Source organism: Macaca mulatta, chromosome 15 (assembly GCF_049350105.2).
Source record: "Macaca mulatta isolate MMU2019108-1 chromosome 15, T2T-MMU8v2.0, whole genome shotgun sequence".
In the NCBI taxonomy this organism is placed as follows: Eukaryota; Metazoa; Chordata; class Mammalia; order Primates; family Cercopithecidae; genus Macaca; species Macaca mulatta.
Window position 1 is genome coordinate 50,783,603 of NC_133420.1, and position 27,070 is coordinate 50,810,672.

Here is a 27,070-nt window from a genome sequence, read left to right on the forward strand (position 1 = left end):
TGTACATCAGGATCTGCACAGAAGTAATGAGAAGTATCACCACGGTCACTAGGGTGGATCATAAAGCTGAAAAAATGCCCATTTGAAAACCAATAACCCATAATCTGAGACCCAGATATTTAATATGTGGCTACTTTCTGCCTCAAATGTAAATACTTATTGTGTTTTAGCTATGTAAAGAAAAGCTATGGCTATTATACTTCCCAACGTGATGTTCTTGCTGACCAACGCAATGGACACATTTTTTGAAACCAGGGCCACATATACCTGGGTTTTTTAATGACAATAGAAACAAGTCTCTCCTTCCCTGGCACATCTCAGATGAATTAAAAATCTTGAAGTGGGCCAGGCACAGTAGCTCACGCCTGTAATCCCAGCACTTTGGGAGACCAAAGCAGATGGATCACCTGAGGTCAGGAGTTCGAGACCAGCCTGCCCAAAATGACGAAACCCCATCTCTACTAAAGATACAAAAAATTAGCTGGGCGTGGTGGTGGGTGCCTGTAATCCTAGCTACTTGGGAGGCTGAGGCAGGAGAATCGCTTGAACCCAAGAGGCAGAGGTTGCAGTGACCCCCGATTGCGCCACTGCTCTCCAACCTAGGCAACAGAGTGAGACTGTCTTAAAAAAAAAAAAAAAAAAAAAATTCTGAAGGGACACGTAAATGGTTTCCAAGACACAGAGAATCCTGTAAGAGAGTTTAGCTGGCAGAACCACCAAAGTGTTTGTCAATTAGATCATGATGTCCCCAAGGCAAGACCCCTTCTCCAATGTATTCCCAGTGCCAGGCACAGTGGTTGGCACATGAGAAGCACTCAACAGGTTCAAATAAACAAATGAATGAAGGGTGGAATGGACTGGATTATTTCAAACATGATCTCTCAGATTCACTGTGAAAACTTAAAGCAAAATTTAGAAAGCATATACTTTCCTACATCCCTAACCCCAGTGTTAACCCTGAACCCATTGGCCAAGCACTCACAGTTGGAACATATATCAATTAAGGTGTTTTCAAGAGCGAAGAATAAACCACTCAACTTAAAGTGACTTAAATAATTAGGAAATTTAGGCCAGGCATGGTGGCTCGTACTCGCAATCCCAGCACCTTGGGAGGCTGAGGTGGGGAATCACTAGAGTATAGAAGTTTGAGACAGCCTGAGCAACATTGCAAGACCCCAGCTCTACACACACACACATACACACACACACACACACACACACACACACACAAAGTGTTTTTGCTTGTTTTTTGTTTTTTTTTTAATTAGCTGGGTGTGGTGGCTTGTGTCTGTAGTCCTGGCAACTCAGGAAGCTAAGGAGGGAGGATCACTTGAGCCTAGGAGTTGGAGGCTGCAGTGAACTATGATTGCACCACTGCACTCTAGCCTGGGTGACAGAGTGAGATCCTGTCTCTAGAAAGAAAGAAAGAAAAAGAAAGAAGAAAGAAGAAGAAGAATTACTAGGAAATTTATTACCTCAAATAGAACAACTACAGGGGTTTCAGGTGAGTTACAGAAGAGGCCACACACAAACACACACCTACACATCCTTACCCTTTAGAGTAAGACCCCATTTTAATTATCCAAAGGTAGAGAATATTATTGAATTCAGAATAACATGTCAGTCAGGCAGGTGCAGATCACAGCACACATCTTATTGAGGCTTCTAATGAGATTCAAAGGGCTATGTCACTGCTCTTTCTTACTCATTGCTCATGTCACTAGAATAGAATTTACTCTAACATCTATGGCTTCTATTCAAGGGAATGTTTAAACACAACATGAATGAGTCCATTTCCTCAACTGCAGAAAGAAAGCAGAGTCCATGCCCAGGAATTCTCAAACACCACTCTGCCTTCAGCATTGCACAGTACCGGCAAACCCATTTCCGCACATTTTATTTGAGGATTTTGATGCAGAAGGCTAGCACAATGATTACAAGTTCATTTTGTCCAATTTAAACGCCATAAAGGCCAGAGGTAGGGTGACTTCAGAGTTGGTTCAATATCTTCTTCTAGGATCCATGTTTTTTCCATGTCTCAACATACCAACTTTGTTCTCAGACTGGCTCCCCTCATGGTCACAAGAGGACTGCCGTAGTTCTAGACATCACATCTGGACAGAAAAACATCCAGAGGCAGAAGAAGACTGAATCTTCCAGTTGTAAGAGTAGAAGAAACCTTTTCCAGGTACCTCCCATCAGCTCCCTGCTTTAATTTTTTTTGTTCTTTGTTTTGTTTTGTTTTGTTTGTTCTTGTTTTGGTTTATTTGTTCGTTTGTTTGTTTTTTTTGTTTTGAGACAGAGTTTCACCCTGTCACCAGGCTGGAGTACAGTGGCACGATCTCAGCTCACTGCAACCTCCACCTCCCAGGTTCAAGCGGTTCTCCTGCCTCAGCCTCCTGAGTAACTGGGATTACAGGTGCATGCCACCACGCCCAGCTAATTTTTGTATTTTAAGTAAAGACAGGGTTTCACCATGTTGGTCAGGCTGATCTTGAACTCCTGACCTTGTGATCTGCCCTCCCAAAGTGCTGGGATTACAGGTGTGAACCACCGTACCTGGCCTTTTTTTTTTTTTTTTTTAATTAGCCAGGTGTGGTGGTGTGTGCCTGTAGTCTCAGCAACTCAGGAGGCTGAGGAGGGAGGATCACTTGAGACTAGGAGTTTGACTTTAAGTCTCAGGCCATACTGAGAGACACACCCACCCCAAAATTCATTACTGATAAGGGAACGTGGGATTGCAGTTACTGGTTAAAGTAATCAAGATTCACCCCTGAGCTGGAGACACAGACACCTTCCATGACTAAACTAGGGCTCTGCCAGCTGGGAAGAATGTCCTAAGCAAAGGACAGGCACCTAACAGCATCTGTGCCAAATAGCCCACGCCCCATCAGCAGGGACATTTTGGGACTCTGTGACTGTGTGGGCTCCAGGGGTCCCTTGAGGCAGAGAGACTATTAAAGGGGAGGGATTCAGCACTTAGGTCACCTACAGTGTTTGATTCTGGCTCCTCTTGGGGCGTCAGCAAAGTATGGGGGCTATGCTGGCATCACGATCTATGATGCTGCTGCCACCATGGTTTATTAGCCTGCCTGTGCCACTTCCTGAGCCTCCAAATCACACAGAATATAAGACAGAAAAAAAATGTCATCAGAGTACAAGAGCAAAGCGAGCTGCTTTACTGGGAACCTACCAGACACAAGACATGGTTTTTCACATTAGATCATGTAATTCTCACAATAGCCACCAGCTAGGTATTATCAGCACTCTGTTAATAGAAAAGAGGGCAGTAGCTCAAGCCTGTGATCCCAGCACTTTGGGAAGCCTAGCTGGGTTGATCACTTGAGCTCAGGAGTTGGAGACCAGCCTGAGCAACAAAGTGAGACCCTGTCTCTAAAAAAATTTTTAAATTACCCAGGTGTGGTGGTGAACATCTGTAGTCCCAGCTGCTCAGGAGGCTGAGGTAGGAGGATGGCTTGAGCCCAGGAGATGTAGGTTGCAGTGAGCCGAGATCACACGACTGCATTCCAGCCTGGGTGACAGAATCAGACCCTGTCTCAAAAAAATAAATTAATTAAATTAAATTAATACAGAAATTGAGGGACAATCAGTTTGTCCAACATCTCATTGCTAGAAAATGTCAGAGCCAAAATTCTAGCTCCAACCCTGACTCTGAAACCTGCAGCCTTTGCATGCAGACATACTGTGTTCCAGTGCAGAACAGAATGCCAAGTCACAAGCAAAGAGAAAGGGACATGCCAGAAAACATTGTCAGCCTAAGAATATAACCAGAGAAGACAAAGAAAGAGTTACAAACATTCAGGAAACATGAGATCGGCGTTACATTATGACCCCATAAACATGGTTCACATATGCTACATATAAAGCGCACCCTCAGTCCCAAAGCCCTATCCCGTAGGTTGCCTTGATTTGATTTCTTAAGACTACTAAGGCAGTGTCACTCAAAGTCTGGTCCATAGACTGATGCTGGTCTGTGAACTACTCATTTCTAGATCACAATAATAAATACAGAATTGAAAGCAACCAGTTAGAAACCTTTCTTTTCTCTCTCTCTCTCTTTTTTTTTTTTTTTTTTTTTTTTTGAGACGGAGTCTTGCTCTGCCGCCCAGGTTGGAGTGCAGTGGTGCGATCTTGGCTCACTGCAAGCTCCGCCTGCCGGGTTCACGCCATTCTCCCACTCAGCCTCCCAAGTAGCTGGGACTACAGGCACCCGCCACTGTGCCTGGCTAATTTTTTGTATTTTTAGTAGAGACGGGGTTTCACCATTCACGGGATGGTCTCAATCTCCTGACCTTGTGATCCACCCACCTCAGCCTCCCAAAGTGCTGGGATTACAGGCGTGAGCCACTGTGCCTGGCCAGAAACCTTTCTAATGTTTTAACATTGCCATAACATTCAAGCACGTGACTAGCAGACTTATCTTCTGAAACGGGGTCTAGACCAGTCTGGGTGTTGTTGAACTCAGGTTGCATATGGCCCAAGCTGCATGCTTGTATTGGTTCATCATGGATTGAAAAATAAAAAATTAAGATAAATAGGCCGGGTGTAGTGGCTCAAGCTTGTAATCCCAGCACTTTGGGAGACCCAGGCAGGCGGATCACTTTAGGTCAGCAGTTTGAGACCAGCCTGGCCAACATGGTGAAACCCCATCTCTAGTAAAAATATAAAAATTGGCCAGGTGTGGTGGCATGCACCTGTCGTCCCAGCTACTTGGGAGGCTGAGGGAGGAGAATCAGTTGAACCCAGGAGGTGGAGGCTGCAGTGAGCCAAGATCACACCACTGCACTACAGCCTGGGCGACAGAGCAAGACCCTGTCTCAAAAAAAAAAAAAAAAAAAAAAAAAAGATAAATAAATGAATTAAAAAAAAAAAAACAAAAAACCCTGGTGGTTCCCCAGAGAAAGTTGGAAAAGCACCACCCTAGAATTCAGCTGGGTAAATATAATTACCCTCATTTACAAGTAAAGAAAATGAGATTCAAGGAGACTGAGTCACTTTTCCAAGGTCAACACCCCTGGGAAGAGGCAGGACAGGAAAACACTCCAGTTCAATGACAAATGAGAACTATGAAATCTCCCAACTCCTGATAACAAAAACTGCTGGCAAGAGAGTCCTGTAAAAAGGTGGAGGCTTGTTTTTAAAAAAAAAAAAAAAAAAAAAAAAGCATTTCCCTCAGCTTTGCCATTGCCAAAAGTTCAGCCAAGATAAAATGCCTCTGATGAGAACTACCTATAAAGTGAGGCCAGGAATAAAAGGGAAATGGATGGGCTTATTCCTGGCAAAGGCCAGTCTTGTGCATCCTGATTTACTAGTGTTACTCGTAGAACTTACTTGTTGTTACTGCAATTTCACCATAAATTACGAAGATGAAGGTGTCTTCTCAAAGCCCTCCCACTCTGGCTCCAGATTTTACCAGCCCCATCGCTGACTCTAGGCCCAGCCAAACTAAACCTCTCACCCCCTCAGAGCTAATGTTGGTTATTTTAGAATGTTCCACTATCACCTCTTCTTACCCAACTAGAAAAGCCCTGCTTTCCATGAAAACATTTTTGGAATATTGTTACAGCTAAGACCCTGGGTTTCAAGAACCAAGGCTCATTTAAGCTCATTTTTAAAGCGGGGGATGTATGTGGAGCTGATCAGTGGTCTCATGCAGACATTCCAGGACAGGAAGGGAATTAGAGGGCCACAGTGGGGACTAAGAAACATTGTCAACCCCCGGCAGCTCCTGTTTTCTCTGTTTCTGAAGTCACTGGACTCTCCAGCCCTCGCTACATCTCTGCTTTCTCCCTAGGCATCTCCGGTTTCCTTGTTGCTTTAGTATCCCTACACCTTCACTGGTACACAATCATCGTGGTGGCTTCCCAATTCTACCTTGTATGTTTGCAAATGCAGCACCAGCACCAACTAGATCCATCCCTCTGTTCCCAAGTCTAATTTCCCGAAAAAGGAATCTGATTGGCTGAGCTCATCTTTTCAAGTCAGGCCACTAATCAGTGATCTCCAGCCTACCTAAGAATCAGCTTACTTGGGGCCTGAGGTCAATCTCTGGTCTCAACAGCTATTGTCAGGAAAGGCCAGGTATGTGATATGGAGAATGTCTGTTTAAATGCAGGAGACTGGAAGCACGGGGGTCTACACCACTGATACGGTCTTTAAAGGAATTAAAGAGAAAAATAAACTCCAATTTGTGCTTCAGTTCCCAACTCTAGTGACACTTTCTCTGGGAGGTCATCCATGATTTATTCAGGTTAGTTTTTGTTTCTGTTTTCTTTTTTTGAGAGAGTCTTTCTCTGTCACCCAGGCTAGAGTACAGTGGCACAATCTTGGCTCACTGCAACCTCTGCCTCCCAGGTTCCAGCGATTCTCCTGCCTCAGCCTTCAAAGTAGCTGGAACTACAGACAGGCGCCACCATGTCCAGCTAATTTTTTTGTGTGTATATATAGATATATAAACACATACACATATACTTTTTTTTTTTTTTTTTTTTTTGAGACGGAGTCTTGCTCTGTCACCCAGGCTGGAGTGCAGTGGCACGATCTCCGCTCACTGCAAGCTCCGCCGCCTCCCAGGTTCACGCCATTCTCCTGCCTCAGCCTCCCTAGAAGCTGGGACTACAGGTGCCCGCCACCACGCCCAGCTAATTTTTTTGTATTTTTAGTAGAGACGGGGTTTCACCGTATTCGCCAGGATGGTCTCAATCTCCTGACCTCGTGATCCGTCCGCCTCGGCCTTCTAAAGTGCTGGGATTACAGGCGTGAGCCAAGGCGCCCGGCTTTTTTTTGTATTTTTAGTAGAGACGGGGTTTCGCCATATTGGCCAGGCTGGTCTCAAACTCCTGACCTCAAGTGATCCACCTGCCTCGGCCTCCTAAAGTGCTGGTATCACAGATGTGAGCCACTGCGACCGGCCTATCTTCAGGTTGATTTTTTTTCCTTGTATTCTTGCAACACAGTGTGAATCCCTCTCTAGGAGCTCTCGTCATGTTAACTGGAAACTGCTTGCTTGCATCTCTTCTTTCCCCACTAGATTATGAGGGCTTTGAAGACCTGGACTACACCACAACCACCTTTGAATCCACAGCGTGGAGCTTGGTGTTGAACATAGAAGGAGCACAGGAAATGAGCATGAAATGAATGACTGAATTTATAACCGGTTAAGTCATCACCTCAATGAAAGGCTGAAGACTGAATTATGCTAAAAAAAAACAAATGTAAGTCCCACTGCATCCACTCCAGATCAACTAAGGAGAATGACAGGGGTAGAGTGGGTGGGAGGGAAGGGGCAATGGAGAGGTAGGAAGATTCTTTACAAGGACAAGTAAAGTGAAAGGAAAATCGCCCCAAAAGGAAGAGACAAAGAAGTAGTTGAACTGCTGGCTTTGTGGCAGCATCTTTTACTTCAAGATGTTTCTTTAGGTATTTCTGGATTCCTTGGTCTAGCAGGGGAATGAAAGATTAAAGCTTGGATTCATCTTCCACATCTGTAAAATGGAAATAGGTCCAGCTGCTTGGCTGGGTGACTGGAAGAATCAAAATGAGATAAGAGATGAAGAGTGTCCCGCAGAGCACCTGGGGGCAGGTAAAAAAAAGGCTCAAGCACTGTGGGTCACAGTGGAGAGTTTCAGAACTGCCCAGAACCTACCAAGCAATCTCACAATGGCAGGAGGAAGTATGTGCTGGGACTGGCACAGGGAAGCACTGAATCTTTATTAAATTACCCTTCCCCTGGGGTTTAGAGCAAGAGGCAGCAGGGCTGTTCCTGCCTCACTGATGGCAAGAGGCCTGCGCAGGCCAATAACAAGGTTACAGTGTTAATCATTAAAATGCTGTGCCTCTTTTAGTCTGGGGGCAAGCCATTTTGATCTTTGTTCTCCCTCTATAAAGAGGAAAGATGAGGTGCTACTGTAAGTGGTGACTCCAAGCCAAGAGGCTAGCATGCCTGCCAGGCCACACGGATGGGAAGGCTTCAGATTCCCCCAGCCCCAGCATTTTTGGAGATGTCCTTGGAGGGTAAATCCCGAGTAGACGCAGTTGGAATAGGAGGCAAGGCAGATTAGCTCCTCCCAGAAGGCCAGGCTGTGCCCATTCAAATGAGAGGCTTCCATCATTGACTGTCAAAAGAGAGTTAAGAAGCAAGGTGGTAGGCTGGGCACGGTGACTTATACCTGTAATCCCAGCACTTTGAGAGGAGGAGGCGGGCCGATCACCTAAGGTTAGGAGTTTGAGGCCAGCCTGACCAACATGGCAAAACCCCGACTCTACTAAAAAATACAAAAATTAGCTGGGTGTGGTGGTACACACCTGTAATCCCAGCTATTCGGTAGGGTGAGGCAGGAGAAACACTGGAACCCAGGAGGCGGAGGTTGCAGTGAGCTGAGATCATGCCACTGCACTCCAGTCTGGGCAACAGAGCAAGCATCTGTCTCAATAAATAAATAAATAAATAAATAAATAAATGAAGCAAGATGAAGGGATATACCCAAGAGAAATGCAAACACATGTCCACACAAACACGTGTATGCGAATGTTCATAGTAGCATTATCCACAATAGCTGAAAAATGGAAAGAACCCACATCCCCACCAACTGATGGGCATATGACAGGATTCCATTTATATGAAATGTCCAGAACAGGCAAATCCATACAGACAGAAAGTAGATCAAGTTTGCCAGGGACTGGGGGCGAAGGTGAATAAGGAGTGACTGCTAGTGAATGCAAGGTTTCCTTTTGGGGTGATGAAAATGTACAACTTTGTGAACATACTAAAAAAAATTCAATTATATACTGTTAGGTAAATTGTGTGGTCAGTGAATTATATCCCTTTTTTTTTTTTTTTTTTTTGGAGACAGAGTTTTGCTCTTGTTGCCCAGGCTGGAGTGCAATGGCCCAATCTCGGTTCACCGCAATCTCCGCCTCCTGGGTTTAAGCAATTCTCCTGCCTCAGCCTCTCGAGTAGCTGGGATTACAGGCATGCGCCACCATGCCCAGCTAATTTTGTAATTTTAGTAGACATGGGGTTCCACTATGTTGTCCAGGCTGGTCTCAAACTCACAACCTCAGGTAATCCATCCACCTCGGCCTTCCAAAGTGCTGGGATTATAGGCGTGAGCCACCACACCCGGCCAATCAATTATATCTTTAATAAAACTGGACTCTGGGTCAGATTCTTTGCTCTTATTTATTTATTTATTTATTTATTTTGAGATGGAGCCTCGTTCTGTCACCCAGGCTGGAGTGCAGTGGCATGATCTCAGCTCATTGCAGCCTCCACCTCCCAGGTTCAGGCGATTCTCCTGCCTCAGCCTCCTGAGTAGCTGGGACTACAGGTGAACCACCACACCCGGCTAATTTTTGTATTTTTAGTAGAGATGGGGTTTCACCATATTGGTCAGGCCGGTCTCAAACTCCTCACCTCATGATCTGCCCACCTCGGCCTCCCAAAGTGCCAGGATTACAGGTGTGAGCCACTCTGCCAGGCTGCTCTTATTTTTTTTAATTAAGGAAATATTAAATACTTACTAAGGGTCAAGGATTGTTCTAGGTGCTGGGGACACAGGATGAACAAGACTGACAATACCTTGCTGTCTTGTCATTTACATTTCACTGTGGAAATCTGCCCGCCACGCACCCCCCAAGCTTAAAGGCAAATAAATAATTGCATGTGTGGTGAAACTGTGAGGCAAACGTGGAGCTTAAAGAAAGAATTTTTTAGAATGTAGCAGTATGCCCAGAATGGGAGAAATTCCAGGCAGAGACCAGCATGTGCTCGGGGCATGGGTGGAAAAGGTCTTGGGGTGTTAAAGACACTGAAATCAGACCAGGAGGACTGAAACAGTCACTCCACCACTTCTTTGTGTATGGCCTTATACAATGCCCTGCAGCTCCCTGAGTTATTCTATGGGGTAGTGGGGAGACAGTACCTATCCAATCAGGGAAGCACCAGGCTCTGTGCTGGACATAGAGCAGGTACCCAAATATCATTCCTTGCCTTCTCCATCCATCCCCTCCTGACATGCTGGCTGCAGTCTATTCCTCCATCCTGGATTACATATTCTTCCTCTCTCTCTCTCTCTCTCTCTCTCTCTCTCTCTCTCTCTCGAAGGACAGACATCCCCTAAAAGAGTCTACAAAAGTAGCAAATGTGCAGGCTAGGTGCAGTTTCTCACACCTGTAATCCTTGGGGGTCAAGGCGGGCAGATCACTTGAGCTCAAGAGTTCAAAACCAGGCTGGACAACATGGTAAAACACCGTCTCTCCAAAAAGTACAAAAAATTACCTGGGTGTGGTGGTGTGCACCTGTCATCTCACTACTCAGGAGGCTGAGGTGGGAGGATTGCTTGAGCCCGGGAGATGGAGGTTGCAATGAGCTGAGATCACACCACTGCACTCTAGCCTGGGTGACAAAATAATAATAATAATAAGAGCAAATGTGGCCGGGCATGGTGGCTCATGCCTGTAATCCCAGCACTTAGGGAGACTGAGGCGGGCGGATCACTTGAGGTCAGGAGTTTGAGACCACTCTGACCAACATGATGAAACCCAATTTCTACCAAAACTGCAAAAATTAGCCGAGAATGGTGGCAGGTGCCTGTAATCCCAGCTATTCAGGAGGCCGAGACAGGAGTCACCTGAACCTGGGAGTCGGCGGTTGCAGTGAACTGAGATCTTACCACTACGCTCCAGCCAGGGCGACAAAGTTAGACTCCATCTCAAAAAAAATAAAAAATAAAAAAGAGCAAATGTGCCACATAATTCTCTCATCAGTGGTACAAGCCAGACACATTTTCCCTGAATGCCTGCACTGCATGGACCACAAGAATTAGCCTGTGATGGTTTGTGAACTGTTTTCCTTGATCAAGTGTGAGTCATTAGGTCTTTGCTAGGTCCTTGAGAAGTAGCTCCGTAGGAGCGGCTACTGTTGCCTTCCATCTCTCAAGATGGCCTTTCAGCAGCCTCTGGGCTCTGTCTAGAACTTATTTGGTTAGGAAAGCTCAGCTAAGGAGGAAAACACAATACTGTTGATCAGCATAAGCTTTAGAGTCAAGCCTATCTGGATTCCAGGTGGCAGACTTACTTTCACTTCTTCCTGGCTAAGCGCCTACATGTAGGACTTCTCCATTTTTTTTTTTTTTGAGATGGAGTCTTGCTCCCGTCACACAGGCTGGAGTGCAATGGCGCAGTCTCAGCTCACTGCAACCTCCACCTCCCAGGTTCAAGTGATTCTCCTTCCTCAGCCTCCCCAGTAGCTGAGATTACAGGGGTGCGCCACCACGCCCAGCTAATTTCTGTATTTTTAGTAGACACGGGGTTTCACTATGTTGGCCAGGCTGGTCTCAAACTCCTGACCTCAGGTGGTCCACCTGCCTCGGCCTCCCAAAGTGATAGGATTACAGGCGTGAGCCACTGTGCCTGGCCTGGACTTCTCCTTTCTGATCATTTTTCTCCAGCAGCATCAGCCTCCTGCTACCATTTATGGGGAATCATTACATAGCTAATGGAATTTCCACTATCACCCATGAAATGTGGCTGCTATTCCCATTTAACAGAAAAGTACACTGAGGCACAGATCTTAGAAGTACCCATGGTCATACAATTAGCTGATGGAAAAGCTTGGATTTGAATCCAAGGAGTATAGCTCCAGAGCCCATGGTCTTTAACAACCGCACACTATGACGTCCCTCACCTGCAAAATGGGACAATAACATTGGCACTGTGGAGTTTTCACAAGGATTGACTGAGCTGAAGTATATGAAGTATTTTGAGATGCTGGGAACCTAGAAAGTATCCAAGAAGTGGTACTGGCCTGCCTCCCTTAAACTTAAGGAGTTTCAAAGGGTCTCTGCTATTAGAAGTGACCTTTTCTGACACCAAGGTAAGGTTTGCCCAAGGAGAGATTGACAATACTGAGCCGCCTTATGGAGCTCTCCAGCAATCACTGAAGTTCCCATCTTAACCCAGGATCCTCCGCAAAGATCAGACCCAAGAGAGGTGATTCAAGCTTTTAGGGGAACCTACTGGTGTCAGCTGCTAATATATGTAAAGTGTCTAGTACAATGTCTGGCACATATTTTGATTAAAAAATAATAGAGCTCTTATTGACTGCACTAAATTCTATACACACATTTGATATTCCCATTGAATCCTCACAATTATTCTATCATGTACATACTATTACTACTCCCATTTTGCAGATGGAAAAACCGAGACCCAAAGAGTTACATGACGGTATGTTCAATGTCATGCAGCTGGTGAGTTGTCAAGCAAAAATTTGAACCCAGGCAACGCGATCTCTGAGCCTCCATCAGAATTGGCTCCATTCTCAGAGACTTTCTCCTGCCCCTTCTCAGGAGATCACATTAACAACCCAACACCAATTCATGTTTACATGGGCCATTCTTGTTAACTGAGACAGTAGAGAGGAATGGCTGAGTTCATGCATGGGCTTTAGACAGCATCGGCTCCTCCTTCATAGAAGTGGTATAACTGTATCTCATTTGACCCTTTCAATAGCCCTATGAGAGATTTAATATATTAACTTCACCCAGACCAGAAATCAGAGGCAGGCAGATAAAGTGTACCCAAAGTTACACTGCAAGGCAGTAAGAGGAGAAATGAAAGCCCACTTCAGCTCAGGCTGGGTTCCAGGGAAATAGTTGCTAGATAATAAGTTATCTCACCTCTGGGAGGCCGGGCAGCCTTGTGTCTACACAGGAAAACAAAGGTAGATAAATGCAGGAATTCACAGCCCTATAAAAAACGAATTAAGATAAAATGCGTACCCTTACTACTTAATGAGGGAGGTTTATGAACACAAATGCATGACAATGACTCAGGGGAACGTAATTATCTTATCATAAGTTAAAGGCAATCGATTTTCATTTCTAAGTAAATATCATATTTCCTCCATCCTAACACACCTATTTTTTTTTTTTTTCATATTTGGCCATTTCTGAAGTCTGGCTACAACTTACCACAGATGTGCCCGGTGACTATGCATCGTCCTTCCCCTCCCTGCTGCCCCGCCCCATAAAGGCAAGTATTGAATTAAAAATGTGACTTACAACCAATGTTGCCTTAGAATTGAGGTTCCCCTTTCGATCTCACCTCTGTCCTAGGTAAGGCATTCTATTACTACCCCTGTCTTCTTTTTTCTATTTCAAGTCACAAGAAGGAAACGATGCATTTCTTGTTAGAAGCTAAAAGGAAACTGTCACCTGCAGTAGATGTTACAGGAGCAGACTCACAGAAGAATTAAATGATTGGAAAATAGAAAATAAAGATTTTTCTCTTCCCCAGCCTAGAACGACTCCTGTACCCTGATCTCTAATGCAAGAACATGGGAATGAGCCTGGGCAACACTGTGAGTCCTTGTCTCCACAAAAAATTTTTACAAATTACCCAGATGTGGTAGTGCGTGCTGGTAGTCCCAGCTACTCTAGTGGCTGAGGTGGGAGGATCATTTAAGCCCAGCAAATCAAGGTTGCAGTGAGCCATGACCGTGCCACTACCCTGCACTCCAGCGTGGGCAACAGAGCGAGACCCTGTCTCAAGGAAAAAAAAAAAAAAAAGAACATGAGCATGGTTGACTGAGCCTGAGCCTGGATCTGCCTGGAGATGTGTGGTCAGTGGACGGGGTATCTTTATGCAGCTGGGACAGGTGAGTCCAGATAGGAAAAGCAACACTCTAGACCGTGCAGTGACTCTGTGGCAGAGCCAGGTAGCAAACTCAAGGCTCTGCGTTCCCAGAACAAGTGCTTCTCACTGTGCTGCTTCTAGTTTGTTGCCTCAAACTCTCTGCACAGAAGGCCCTCTCAAACCTGGGCAACACAGTGAGATCCTGTCTCTAAAAAAAAAAATTTAAAAATTAGCTGGGCATGGTGGTGCACAGCTGTGGTCCCAGCTACTCGGGAGGCTGAGGTAGAAGGATGACTTGAGCCTGGGAGGTAAAGGCTACAGTGAGCTGTTATCGTACCACTGCACTCCAGCCTGGGAGACACAGCACGACTCTGTCTCAAAAAGAAGGAGCCTTCAGCTTGCCAGATGAGAAGTGATATAGTGATACTGTCTTCCTGGAGGCAGAATAGTTCTGTGTCCCTGGGCAAGTCGCTTCATCTCCTCTCCTGCTGCTAAAACTCCCTCATCTTCACCCTGCCTCATGCCCCTTCTCAGGACAGGCAACAACCTCCTTCCAGGACCCCTATCTTCCACCCATCATGGGTCGCTGGGGCCTTCTTCTCTCTCCTGGGGTTTTGAAAATAGCGATAATGCAGTTATAAAAAGAAATGAATTAATGGCATTCGCAGCAACCTGAATGGAACTGGAGATTATTATTCCAAGTGAAGTAACTCAGGAAATGAAAAACCAAAAACTTCCTATGTTCTCAGTCCTATGTGGGAGCTAAGCTATGAAGATGCAAAGGCATAAGAAAGATACAATGGACTTCGGGGACTTGGGGAAAAGGGTGGGAGGGGGTGAGGGATAAAAGACTACACGTTGGGTTTAGTGTATACTGCTCAGTGATGGTTGCACCACTAAAGGATTACCCTTGTAACCAAGTACCACCGGTTTCCCAAACACCTATGGAAATAAAAAATAAAGTTAAATTAAAAAATAAAATAAAATAAAATAGTGACAAAATGTAAAAGGAAGAAAGGAGTCAAAGAAATCACCCAGTCAAGAGTCTGAGTGCTGGGTTTGGGCCTTAACCCCTTACCCTTCCTCTCTGTGAAATGGGCACAGCCTCTTTCTCTGATCTGGTTTCCCAGTTCCCTTCCAGCCTGGCCTCTGGGGCTTGCAGGTGCTAAAGCTAAGACAAGCATCCCTCTTGCTCCTGACAGCTTAGCCTGGGTGGGGGGATCCTGCCAGCAACACCACCGGCTATAAGTTCTGTGGCAGCAGCCTCTGCCCTGTCTTGTTAGTGTCTGTTGAATTGATTCGCTCAGAGGCCATTTTCTGGCCTCCTTTTAAATGGCAGACCCCAAAGACAAACCCTGATTCAGTTTATACCTCTTAACAAAACTTTGGCCTAAGGCACTTTGCTCCCATTCATGGGTAGAGAACTAGAAAATGGAGCCAGATCCCAGCCCTTGATGTGTGGAGAGGATGTAGGAAGGTAACAAAGGGAGAAAAAGGGGTGAATGAAACGCCCAAGATGGCTTAAGAATCAGTATCATCTGGCCAGGCACAGTGACTCATGCCTATAATCCCAACACTTTGGGAGGCCTAGGCGGGTGGATCACCTGAGGTCAGGAGTTCCAGACCAGCCTGGCCAACATGGCAAAACCCTGTCTCTACTAAAAATACAAAAATGAGCCAGGTGTGGTGGTGGGCACCTGTAACCCCAGCTACTCAGGAGGCTGAGGTGAGAGAATCACTTGAACCTGGGAGGTGGAGGTTGCAGTGAGCTGAGATCACAACACTACACTCCAGCCTGGGTGGCAAGAGTGAAACTCCATCTCAAAAAAAAAAAAAAAATCAGTCTCATCAATGTAAATGCTCGCAGCTCCCAAATTAGTTGGGAGCAACTGGACCCAAGAAACACTAAGCAAGCACACACATCTTAAGGCTGTGAACAACTGTTTAAGAGTCAGAATGCTGGACTCAGTGGCTCACACCTGTAATCTCAGCACTTTGGGAGGCCAAGACTGGTAGATTGCTTCAGCCCAAGAGTTAGAGACCAGCCCAAGAGTTGGAGACCAGCCTGGGCAACATAGTGAAATCCTGTCTCTATAAAAAGTACAAAAATTAGCCAGGTGTGGTGGCACACACCTGTGGTTCCAGCTACTTGGGGGACTGAGGTAGGAGGATCACCTGAGCCCAGGGAGGTCAAGGCTGCAGTGAGCCATGATTGTGCCATTACACTGCTCTCCAGGCTGGGCAACAGAGACCTTGTCTCAAAAAGCAAAAACAAAAACAAGCCAGTCTTCTAGATTCATGACCCCAGCTCTGCCACCTACAAGTTACCTCACCTTGGGCCATGATTTAACTTCTCCGTAAAATGGGAGTAAATAGTACCTTCCTCCTAGGGTTGAGGAATGCTGGAACAGTGCCTAGTACATAGCTAATTCTACAGTATTGTTCACTACGATTACCTGCCCAGAGCTTTAATGCACTATAATCTCATAGAATCTTCATAACAAGCCTGGGAAAAAGTAATTATTTTATAGATGAAAAAGCTGAGGCTCAAGTCATACTGCTGATTTGCAGAAGGGCTGGGATTTAAAGGCTCCCTGGTCTTTCCAACTTCAAGTTCCACTGTCCCGGGTTCCCTCCCAGAGAGAGGATAGAAAAGGACAACACCATGGGGGAGGGGAGGTAAATCATGTGGAAAGGGCATGGATGCCACTGGGAAAGGCTCAAAGTTCCGGGAGAGGCGGCCCGGTGGGGTGGTCTGATGGAGACAGTCCTTCCCCATGACCTCTTGAACTGCCACCTCCCAGAAAAGATGCTGGCTGCAGGCTGAGGGTACAATGGGGACTCCACGACTTTCATAGCCATCGCTGAAGTCTCTGAGCCTCAAGAGAGATTTACTGCAGACCATGCCACACTTAGGCGGCCATGAGGGGGAAGGAGGAAGGGCGGGCCAGATGGGACAGTCCCCAGGCAGGACTCTGCACAGGCCCTGGGGCTCTGGGCTGACCACAGCCTAGAAGAGCCTAGTGACACCCTATCATCCCCAGACTGTTCAGTTCCTAGACACCTGGTTCTGATGAAGTGAACAGGGAGGCTGGGCCTGGGGGTGGGAGAATAGCCACATGGTAGCCCCTCAACCCTCCATGCCAGCAGGCAGCAGGGAAGGCAAACAGGAGCCCAGAGGGCCAGCAGCAGTGACCACGGGGCCAACATTTCTCTGGCAACAAGGGTTGGCAAGGGAGACCAGACAGAAGCCTGCTGAATCAGGATGGAAAGAGAAGGACTCTCCTCAGCTTAGAGAAATTCCTGCCTACTACCATTTGCCCATTCCCAGACTAACTAAATGTTAGAGCAGAAAAGGGGGCTTCCCGAGGTCAGCCAACAGGGCCTCCTTATTTTGCAATGGAAAAAAATTAGGTCACACAAAATTGAAAGCTGTTGTAAAAGAGACCAGAACTTGGGTGCCTCAATACCTAGTCCCACGGTCTTCAGGGCAGGCATATGAGATCTAGAATCAGGTCACCATAGCTCTGGCTCTGGACCTGCCCCCAGCCATCAATCTGCACTATTCTAGAAGCTTCCTTCAGCTTGTAGGTTCTATAGCTCTGAGATAGAGTGGAATACACTGTGTGTGCACGTGTGTATGTAGTATGTGTCCATTCAACAGCAAATATGTATTGAGTGCTCCATTTTAGGCCCTGGAGAGAAAGCAGTTCACAAATAGAGGAAGCCCCTCCTCTGTGTCTCTAGGGCTGACTTTCACTACAGAGAGAGCCTCATGCGCAATGTGTGCCTAGACTCGAAGGTAGATGTGTCCTGCGCATTCCGTCAATAACTACAGCCCATCTCCGGGTATCCTTGTGCTTCACAGCGGTTTTGGACAAACTTTATGGGAGCATTTCCCCAGCCCCAACCCATGCCCTGACTCCCTCCTCCCATGGCACCCCAGGGTGCTGCTTCTGGCATTTGGTGCCCCGCCTTGCAATCACTGACTTCCTGAGCAACCTGAAGAGGGACTGTACCTACTTCACCTCTGAATCCTTAGCACCTGGTGGATGCAAGCGCCCTAGGAACTCCCGTTGAATAAAGGGATGATTAAATGAAGCCATCGATTCTCAGTTTCTCTCATCTGTAAAACACAGGTGATAACTATCTGGATGACTCTTGATTTTCCTCCAGATCAGATGAGACATAGGAGATGAAAGGACCTTGGAACCAAAACGCTGTTCTTCCCAAGATACAGTTCTTATTATCCTGCATAAAAATGGCGCCAGTTCAGTGTCTCTGAGCAAGCACTGAGCTATAGAGAGCCTCGGTTTTTATCTGGGAGTGTGTGCTTGAGCGTGAATATGTGGGTGAGTGTGAGTGTATGTGCTGGCCTGGAAAGCCAAATCTACCCCATAAGAAGATAAAATTTCAAGGAGGCTTCAGGGAGCCCAGACCTTCTCCCTGTCTGTCTCTATTGACAGAGACACATGGCTGCCAGGCCAGCAGAGCCCCAGAGGAGTCAGCCCTCAGCAGAGGACAAAGGGAAGGACGGGAAAGAGAAAGCACCCCCAAGAGTCCTTGTCTCTCCATCTTCCGTCTGTCAGCGGCAGCCAGTGGCTTGCCAGGCAGGACGGAAGCACTGCCCGGCCATAAATGACCGCTGGCTCCGGGCTGGCCACCCACCCTGGCCGCCCGCACGGAAGGGCCGGACTTTACCCAGCAAATCGGGAAGGAACTGAAGCCTCTGAACTTGGGACTTGGGCTCCGTCGATAAGGCCAGTGGACAAACAGAGGGCAGGGACCAGGGCTCCCCTTTATACACACAGAAGCCCGGCTCCAGGCTGATACTGCTGAGATCTTTGCCCTTTAGTTCAAACAGGAAATCTTAAAATGGAAAATGAGCTGCGTAAGGAAGGGGCGCGGCCACCAGCTTACAGGGAAGAGGGAGCAGGTTGTTCGCCAAAGAACGTTTCAGCTCCATGCAGAGGGACACGTGCGGCCTGGGGTGTTTGGGAGGGTGCAAGGGCCTACCTGGAGAAGGGAGAAAACAGCCTGGCAGGTGAGGAAGCTCTATAGGCAGCTGTAGGGCGGGGGGAGTGTCAGAAACGTGGGTCTGAGCCACAATATGCAACTGATCCATGGTATGGCTTGTGGGGAATGACCTCACCTGTAGGAACCTCAATTGCTCCATCCATAAATGGGGCTAGCCATACCATCCACCTAGAGTGCTCACTGAGGGTCTGAATGAAGTCATGGTGTGAAAGTGCCATGCAAGTCACAACCATACATCCTGGCAAGGCCCTCCCCAGAAGGAATTTCACAATCACAAGGGGAAATCCAGAATAACATCTCTAGCCCCCCATGCCACCCCCGTACGCCCCCGTGCTGGCAGTTCAAAGAAGAGAAAATTGGGAGAAGGGAAATAATTAGAGAACCCCAGCAGTCTCTCCGCTGAGGTTTCCAAGTAATTATTCACCTGTAAATTACTCCTCTCACCTTAATTCTATCTCCAGATCCTTTAGACAAGGTAAATTCATTTATTTACATCTCTAACTAGCCTGCTTTGGTAAACATTCCAACAAGGTTGGATGGCCCATTAAAGAAAAAAACAAATGAAGAAGCGAGGCAAGCAGGAGAGAGAGAGATTAACTACTGGTCATTACTGGCATTTGCAGAATTACCTCCAAGGGTAATTAATGAGGAGTCATGCCAAGGCAAACCTCAACCTGAGCCAAAAAGGAACCCATCACAGCCAGGTGGAAACTACAGGTGGCCCCACTTGCAGATGGCCCTCGCTTCCCACCTGCAGGATGGGAATCTTCCAGGAAGCTCCCCTCAACTCCTTCTGCCCCAGGCAGTGGTGTGGGCTGCACCTTCACTTCAGGAAGAACTCTCCTTATCTGGTGAGGTCACTTTTGACTCACCCCCTCTCAATCAAAGACCAGCAATCTTTTCGGGCCACCCCCCAACCCAGGCCTGGCCATTTCTGGGCCTGGCACATCTTAGCTGCTCAATAAACAGATGACTAGGCATGGTGACTCACACTTGTAATCCCAACACTTTGGGAAGCCAAGGCAGGAGGGTCACTTGAAGCCGGGGATTCAAGACCAGTCTGAGCAACATAGACAGAACCCATCTCTACAAAAAATTGTTAGTAGTTACATGCACCTATATTCCCAGCTACTTGGTAGGCTGAGGCAGGAGGATCACTTGCACCCAGGAAATTGAGGTTATAGTGAACCATAATTGTACCACTGCACTCCAGCCTGGATGACATAGCAAGATCCCACCTCTAAGTAGCTGCTGAGTGAATGGATCAATGTACTAGTCATTCAAATTTCCTAAAGCCTCTTGAATTTGCCAAACTTCAAAGTCACCCCCCTCCTCAGATTAAACTCACCGTCCTCTTTTGTCTGAACCAGAGCCTCCAATGGGCCTCTCTGCTTCTAGTCTCTCCTCCTTTCATCCTTCACACAGATTTAACTTTCAAAAAGGTAAACTGAAAAATCAAACAAGATAATGCTTCAGCTCCGACCAGTGAGGAGAAGGGCAGGGTTAAGAGAGTGGCCCCTAGAGTCAGATAGCCTGGGTTGAAGTCTGGATCAGCAACAGACCACCTGTGTATCCTTTGGGTCAGTTACTTAACATCTCTGAACCTTAGTCTTCTCACGGCTTCTTCACCTTAAAATGAGAATAACATCTATCCCCCTTACAATTGCTGTTGAGTGCATTATGAGTTAATGAAGAAATGCCTCGCACCTGACGAACACTGGCTGTTAGCAGCAGCAAAATTACTCTCATCAGCATCATCCTTACTAGAAATGCCTTCACTGCCTTCTCACTGTCCTCAAAGCCCAAGCACTTTAGCATGTCAAAACACATGGAGTTCACAAGGACAAGAGCTTGATTCCTGTCCTGGTCCAGAGTCTAGCTCAGAGAGCCCTCAATAGATATCATGAATGGATAAATAAATAAATGAAACCAGGCCCTGCTCTCTCTCAGCCTCAATTCTCACCACTTTCCCACCCTCCCTAGTCCAGCTATAGAAGCCCTTGCAGGTTTCCAAATGCTCCATGCTCTCTCGACCTCAGCTCTTTGCACAGGCTGGTTTCTCCGCTAAGAATGCCCTTCCAAGAATCCAGGAACTGCATCCCAGAACCCAGGCATTCACAGACGACAAACCCAGAGAGGTGACCTTAAATGGGCTCATCTCTGAGGTGTATCCCAGTTTGGACAGACAGTGTGTGAGCCAGAGGGTTGGACCTTTCAACTGGCCTTTTAAAGTTCATGTGTCTTCTAGAAAGAGCTTTCTAGTTGCTTTGAAATATCCAACAACCCCCATGAAAGGGGAAGATAGACATGGGTCTCCCCAGCTTTAAAATAAAAGAATTGTGGTACATAAAAGGCCCATGGTCACCACTTAGTATCAGCAGTGACATAACCTTAAACTTTCCAAGACCACAGAATAGGGGAAAGAACACAGACTCAGAAGTGGGTGTGAGTTTGCAACCCTGGCCAAGACTTTGAGCAAACGTTCACCTCTTTAAGCTTCTAATTTCTCCATCTGTAAAGCAGGGGTAAGCATAACTTTCCCGCAAGGTGGTTTGGGAAGATATGTTGAGACACCTACTGCGTGAGAAAGCACCCAGCCACTTTCTGGTCCCAGAGGCAGAGTCGCTGCATGAAATGTGAGTGAAGGTTTGGAGAGGAGAGGGAGGCTCAACAGCGGCAGGTGTGCAAGGATCTGGAAGTGGCAATGAAAAGCAGGAGAAGGCAGCCTCTGCCTCCACATCTGGAGTCAGGGATTTTTTTAAAACCTTAACTCTCAAAGGCCAAGGGCAAACAGTGTCCTCAGCAGAGAGTCGAGGGTCAGTTAAGACAAGAAATAGAGGCAAAATTAGGGCTAGAGATGCAGCCAGTGTCCAGCATTCGATTCACACACACTCTGCCCAACTGGGATAAACTTCTGAGAGCCAAGCCCCTTTAAAGTCGCCCCTCTGGGTGTGTCATTTGTGAATGCCTGGGTCCTGGGATGCAATGCCTGGATTCCTGGAAGGGCATTCTTAGCAGACAAAGCAGCCTGTGCAAAGAGCTGTGGTTGAGAGAACACAGAGCATCTGGGAAGCTGCAAGCGCTTCTGTGGCTGGACTAGGGAGGGTGGGAAGGTGGTGAGAATTGAGGCTGAGAGAAATCAGAGCCTGGTTTCCATGAGTCATGCTAAGGTGCCTGGGCTTTAATTTGAAGACAATGAGAAGGCAGTGAAGGCATGTCAAGTAAGAACAATGGTGAGGAGAGTAATTTCCCTGCTGCTGACTACAGCCAGTGTTCAACAGGTGCGAGGCATTTCTTCCTTAACTCATGAGAAAACCACAGTGATGGGATCAGGTGAACGTTTCCAAAAAAGAGTTGGAGATGGAAACCAGAGGGAGTAGCTAGGACCACGAGGAAGGGAGAGAGACTTGGAAGAGGCAGAGGCCAAAAATATGCAACAATGACCAGCAATAATAATAGAACTGTCACAACAATCAGAGAATGAAATTAGCTCCTGGTCATTACTGGCATTTGCAACTTCTATTTATTTAACATTTTCCTGCACATGACTGCTAGGAGATTCTTTTTGTATCTCACTAAAAGAATAAATAATCGGCCGGACACGGTGGCTCATGCCTATAATTCCAGCATTTTGGGAGGCCAAGCTAGGTGGATCACCTGAGGTCAGGGGTTCGAGACTAGCCTGGCCAACATAGTGAAACCATATCTACTAAAAATACAAAATTAGCCAGGTGTGGTGGCGCATGCCTGTAATCTCAGCTACTTGGGAGGCTGAGGCAAAAGAATCGCTTGAACCTGGGAGGCAGAGGTTGCAGTGAGCCGAGATCACGCCATTGCACTCCAGTCTGGGCAACAAGAATGAAACTCCGTCACAAAAAAAAAAAAAAAAAACCAATAAAGAATCTCACAATGCTAAGAAGCAGGTCGGGACACATGAAGTTCACAAGGATAAGAGCCTGATTCCTGTCCTGGTCCAGAGTCCAGTTCAGGGAGCCCTCAATAGCTATCATGAATGGATAAATAAATAAATAAATAAATAAAGAGCTAGCACTAATATCACAAGAGGAAATCCCCAGACAGCCCTTAAATTCATATTTACCAATAGTCCCAGATTACTTTATCTTATTTTCCAAATGACTGATTAAGCAGTTATATAAGTAAAAAAACTGTTTGAGTTAAATCAACCTGAATTAACACCTACCTTCTCTATTTGCCCCTCTCGGCCTCAGTTTCCTCATTTGTTTAATAAACATTATTGTGTGTTTGGGAATTCTTGAGGAGTCAGGATAATGTATATATAGTGTCATCCATATGGTTTTCAGTTAACACATGAAACCTTGTCTACCAGACTATAAAGCAAATCCAACAAAATTCAGAAACATGGCATATATACTGTGTTTAACCACAAAGCAATTTAGCTGGAAATAAATAACAAAAAGATAACAAAGAGAACCTTATGCTTTTGAAAATTTATGAGCTTATAGCTAAATAAGTCAAAAATAAAAGAAGCAATGAAAGTGGAAATTAGAACATATTTAGAACTGAATGTCAATGAAAATACTGTATGTCAAAGTGTATTGAACACAACTAAATCAACACCGGAGGGGGAAATCTGTTACTTTAAATGCTTAGATGGCCAGTTGCAGTGGCTCACGCCTGTAATCCCAGCACTCTGGGAGGCCAAAATGCACAGATTTCTTGAGCCTAGGAGTTCAAAACCAGCCCAGGCAACATGGTAAGACCCCATCTCTGCAAAAAATAAAAAAATTAGCAGGATGTGGTGGCTCATGACTCCCAGACACTTGGGAGGCTGAAGCAGGAAGATCACATGAACCTAGGAGGTTGAGGCTGCAGTGAGCCATGTTTGTGCCACTGCAGTTTAGCCTGGATGACAGAGCAAGACCTGATCTTAATCAATAAATCAAGCTAAAAAAAAAAAAAAAAAAGCTTAGATTAGAAAAACAAGAAATGCTGAAATGTAATAAACTAAACATCCAACTTAAGGAATTAGAAAATAACCACAGGATAGGGCCAGGCACAGTGGCTCACGCCTGTAATCCCATCACTTTGGGAAGCTGAGGTGGGTGGATCACCTGAGGTTGGAAGTTCAAGACCAGCCTGGCCAACATGGTGAAACATTGTCTCTACTAAAAACACAAAAAAATTAGCCCAGTATGGTGGTGTGTACCTGTAATCTCAGCTGTTCCGGAGATTGAGGCAGGACACTCACTTGAACCTGGGAGGCGAGGTTGCAGTGAGCCGAGATAACACCACTGCACTCCAGCCTAGGTGACAGAGCGAGACTCTGTCTCAAAAAAAAAGAAAATAACCACAAGATAAACCCAAGGAAAGTAGACATAAGAAAGTAACAAAAATGAGAGTGGAAATTGGTAAAATAGAAAACAAAAATAAACTAGAGCGCTTTAATGAAGTTGGTTCTTTATGAAATCTAATAAAATTGATAAATTTTAGGTGAGAATGATCAATAAGAAAATTATGTGAGGCTCAAAAAATAACATTAGGAATAATGAAAGGAATGAACAATTACAGATAGAGCAAAGATTTAAAAGATAATAAAACACACTATGAATGTCTTTATGCCAATACATTTTAAAAATTAGATGAAATGGAAAAATTCCTAGAAAAGAATTCTACCAAAACTGACTAAAAAATAATTAGAAAACTTGACTCTTCCTTTAACCATTAAAGTAATTAAATCTATTCAAAAAAACTATTGTGTATCAACTGATTTTTTTTATAAATAGAGAAAGAATCTTGCCATGTTGCCCAGGCTGGTCTCAAACTCGTAGGCTTACGTGATTCTCCCACCTCGGCCTTCCAAAGCACTGGGATTGCAGGTGTGAGCCACCGTACACAACCATATGTGAATTTTAAAAATATATTTAAGAAATTAAATCTACAAACCTATTCCATAAAGAACTTTCAGGCCCAGCAGTTCTTTTTCATTTTTTTTTTTTTTTTGGCAGGGGAGGTTGGTTTTTCGTTTTGTTCTTTTTTAGATAAAGTCTCATTCTACCACCCAGGCTGGAGTGCAGTGGTACTACCTCAACTCACTGCAACCTCTGCCTCCCAGACTCAAGTGATTCTCCTGCCTCAACCTCCCAAGTAACTGACCTACAGGCAAGTGCCACCATGCCCAATTAACTTTTGTATTTTTAGTAGAAACGGGGTTGCACCATGATGGCCAGGCTGGTCTCGAACTACTGACCTCAAGTGATTGGCCTGCCTCAGCCTCCCAAAGTGCTGGGATTATAGGCATGAACCAACTGCACCCAGCCCAGGCCCAGGAATTCTTAAAACAAGTTCTAATTAAATGTCAAGGAACAGGTAATTACATATCACTTCAGACTCTTGCAGGGAACAGAAAGAGGAGAATAAATTTCCCACTAATTTGATGAGAAAAGTACAGCTTTGCTATTGAAATGAGGCAAAATAATATAAAAATGAAACATCATTAGCCAATATTTCACATGAACTTAGATAGTCCCCAAACAAAATTTTAGTAAATCAAAGCCAGCAAACAGAAAAAAAAAGATAGTCCACATGACCCAAATTTGGCTTAAATTAGGTATGCATTTTGGGCATTCATTATTTTAACATATTAAGGCAGATAAATGACAAGATCATATGAGTTGTCACAAAAACAGCTATTTAAAAATTCAACACTCATACATGATTTTTTATTTTTTATTTATTAATTTTTTTTTTGAGATGGAGTCTTGGTCTGTTGCCCAGGCTGGAGTGTAGTGGCGCAATCTCGGCTCACTCCAGCTTCTGCCTCCTGCGTTCAAGCGATTCTCGTGCCTTGGCCTCCCGAGGAGCTGGGATTGCAGGCACGTGCCACCACGCCTGGCTAATTTTTGTATTTTTAGTAGAGACGGGGTTTCACCATGTTGACCAGGCTGCCCTCGAACTCCGGACCTCAGGTGATCCGCCCGCTTCCGTCTCCCAAAGTGCTGGGATTACAGGCGTCAGCCACCGCGCCCCGCCATTTCTTTCTATTTCTAGTTTGCTAAGCTTTTTTTAAAAAAATAAAAAAAAATCATGTAGGGCCGGGCACGGTGGCTCACGCCTATAATCCCAGCACTTTGGAAGGCAAAGGTGGGCAGATCACCTGAGGTGGGAGTTCGAGACCAGCCTGACCAACATGGAGAAACCCCGTCTCGACTAAAAATACAAAATTAGCCAGGTGTGGTGCCGCATGTCTGTAATCCCAGCTACTGTGGAGGCTGAGGCAGGAGAATCGCTTGAACCCAGGAGGCGGAGGTTGCGGTGAGCGAGATTGAGCCATTGCACTCCAGCCTGGGCAACAAGAACAAAACTCCGTCTCAAAAAAAAAAAAGGGGGAAAGAAAGAAAGAAAAGAAAAAGAAATAAAGAAATAAAAAAGGAATATCCTTAACTAGAAAAAGAATATTTGCAAAAATCCAAAATAAACATTATACTTAATGGTGACTAATTAAAAGAATTTCCCTAATAGTCAGCAAATAAAAGAAAGGTACAAAAATTCTTTATTCCCAAATTATATGATTGTCTACAGATAATAGTCAAGCACCAATAAAAACTGTAAATGCTTAGCAAGAATAAGAAAATTAACAAGATTGTTATCAGTAAATGAAACTCAGTTACATTTTTACAACCAAATAACCATCAGTTAAACGTGTAATTTTAAAAATACAACTTACTGGCCGGGCGCGTTGACTCAAGCCTGTTATCCCAGCACTCTGGAAGGGTGAGTCAGGCAGGAGTTTGAGACTAGCCTGGATAACATGGTAAAACGCCGTCTCTACTAAAAAGAAATACAAAAATTAGCCTGACACGGTGGCGCATATGTGTAATTCTAGCTCTTTGGGAAACTGAGGCATAGGAATTGCTCGAACCCAGGAGGCAGAGGTTGCATCGATCCCAGGTCCCACCACTGCACTCCAACTTGGGTGACAGAGCAAGACTCTGTATAAAAAAAAAAAAAAAACTTATGGCAACAAAAATAATTCTAATAAAAAATGTGCAAGACCTCTGTGGAGAAAATTATAAAACTTGTTAAATGACATTTTAAAAGACATAAATGGAAGAAGACAGAGGAACTCTGTTCATGAATAGGAAGTTTTGATATATAGATGTCAACTGTTCCCAGACTGATCTGCAAATTCAATCCAATTGAAATGAAAATATCAGCAGAGTTTTCCAAGGAATTTGAACACCTAATTTGAAATGAATGATCAAGAACAAATGGCAAATAATTTAGACAATTAATAGAAATTGTGATTGTAATTTAGACAATTTTGAGGGAGAATAACAAAGTAGGTAAACTTGCTCTGTGAAATATCAAAATGTGTTATAAAATTATAAAAACT

At 45.3% G+C, this 27,070-nt stretch overlaps 2 long non-coding RNA genes across 7 annotated transcripts in view; one reads left to right on the forward strand and one right to left on the reverse strand.

Annotated features, from left to right (window-relative positions):
* Positions 1–27,070, reverse strand: part of LOC144334854 (uncharacterized) — a 179,471-nt gene that overhangs the window by 131,213 nt on the left and 21,188 nt on the right. For 2 of the 4 annotated variants that reach the window (XR_013405102.1, XR_013405103.1), the window contains exons 2-4: positions 26,402–26,505; positions 12,702–12,771; positions 3,415–3,552 (exon numbers count right to left, since the gene is read on the reverse strand). This is a non-coding gene — a long non-coding RNA (uncharacterized LOC144334854). Of the gene's footprint in view, positions 1–1,880; positions 2,115–3,193; positions 3,269–3,414; positions 3,553–12,701; positions 12,772–26,401; positions 26,506–27,070 lie in introns of those variants that run through there. The other 2 variants (XR_013405104.1, XR_013405105.1) reach the window with 2 other exon arrangements.
* LOC144334853 (uncharacterized) lies at positions 1,327–18,076 on the forward strand. Of its 3 annotated transcripts, XR_013405101.1 has the most exons (5): positions 1,327–1,504; positions 2,063–2,188; positions 7,052–7,235; positions 12,216–12,249; positions 12,980–18,076. It is a non-coding gene; the product is annotated as an uncharacterized LOC144334853 (long non-coding RNA). The 3 variants fall into 3 exon arrangements; XR_013405099.1 differs by lacking the exon at positions 12,216–12,249; XR_013405100.1 differs by lacking the exon at positions 12,980–18,076 and having other exon boundaries at positions 12,216–12,710.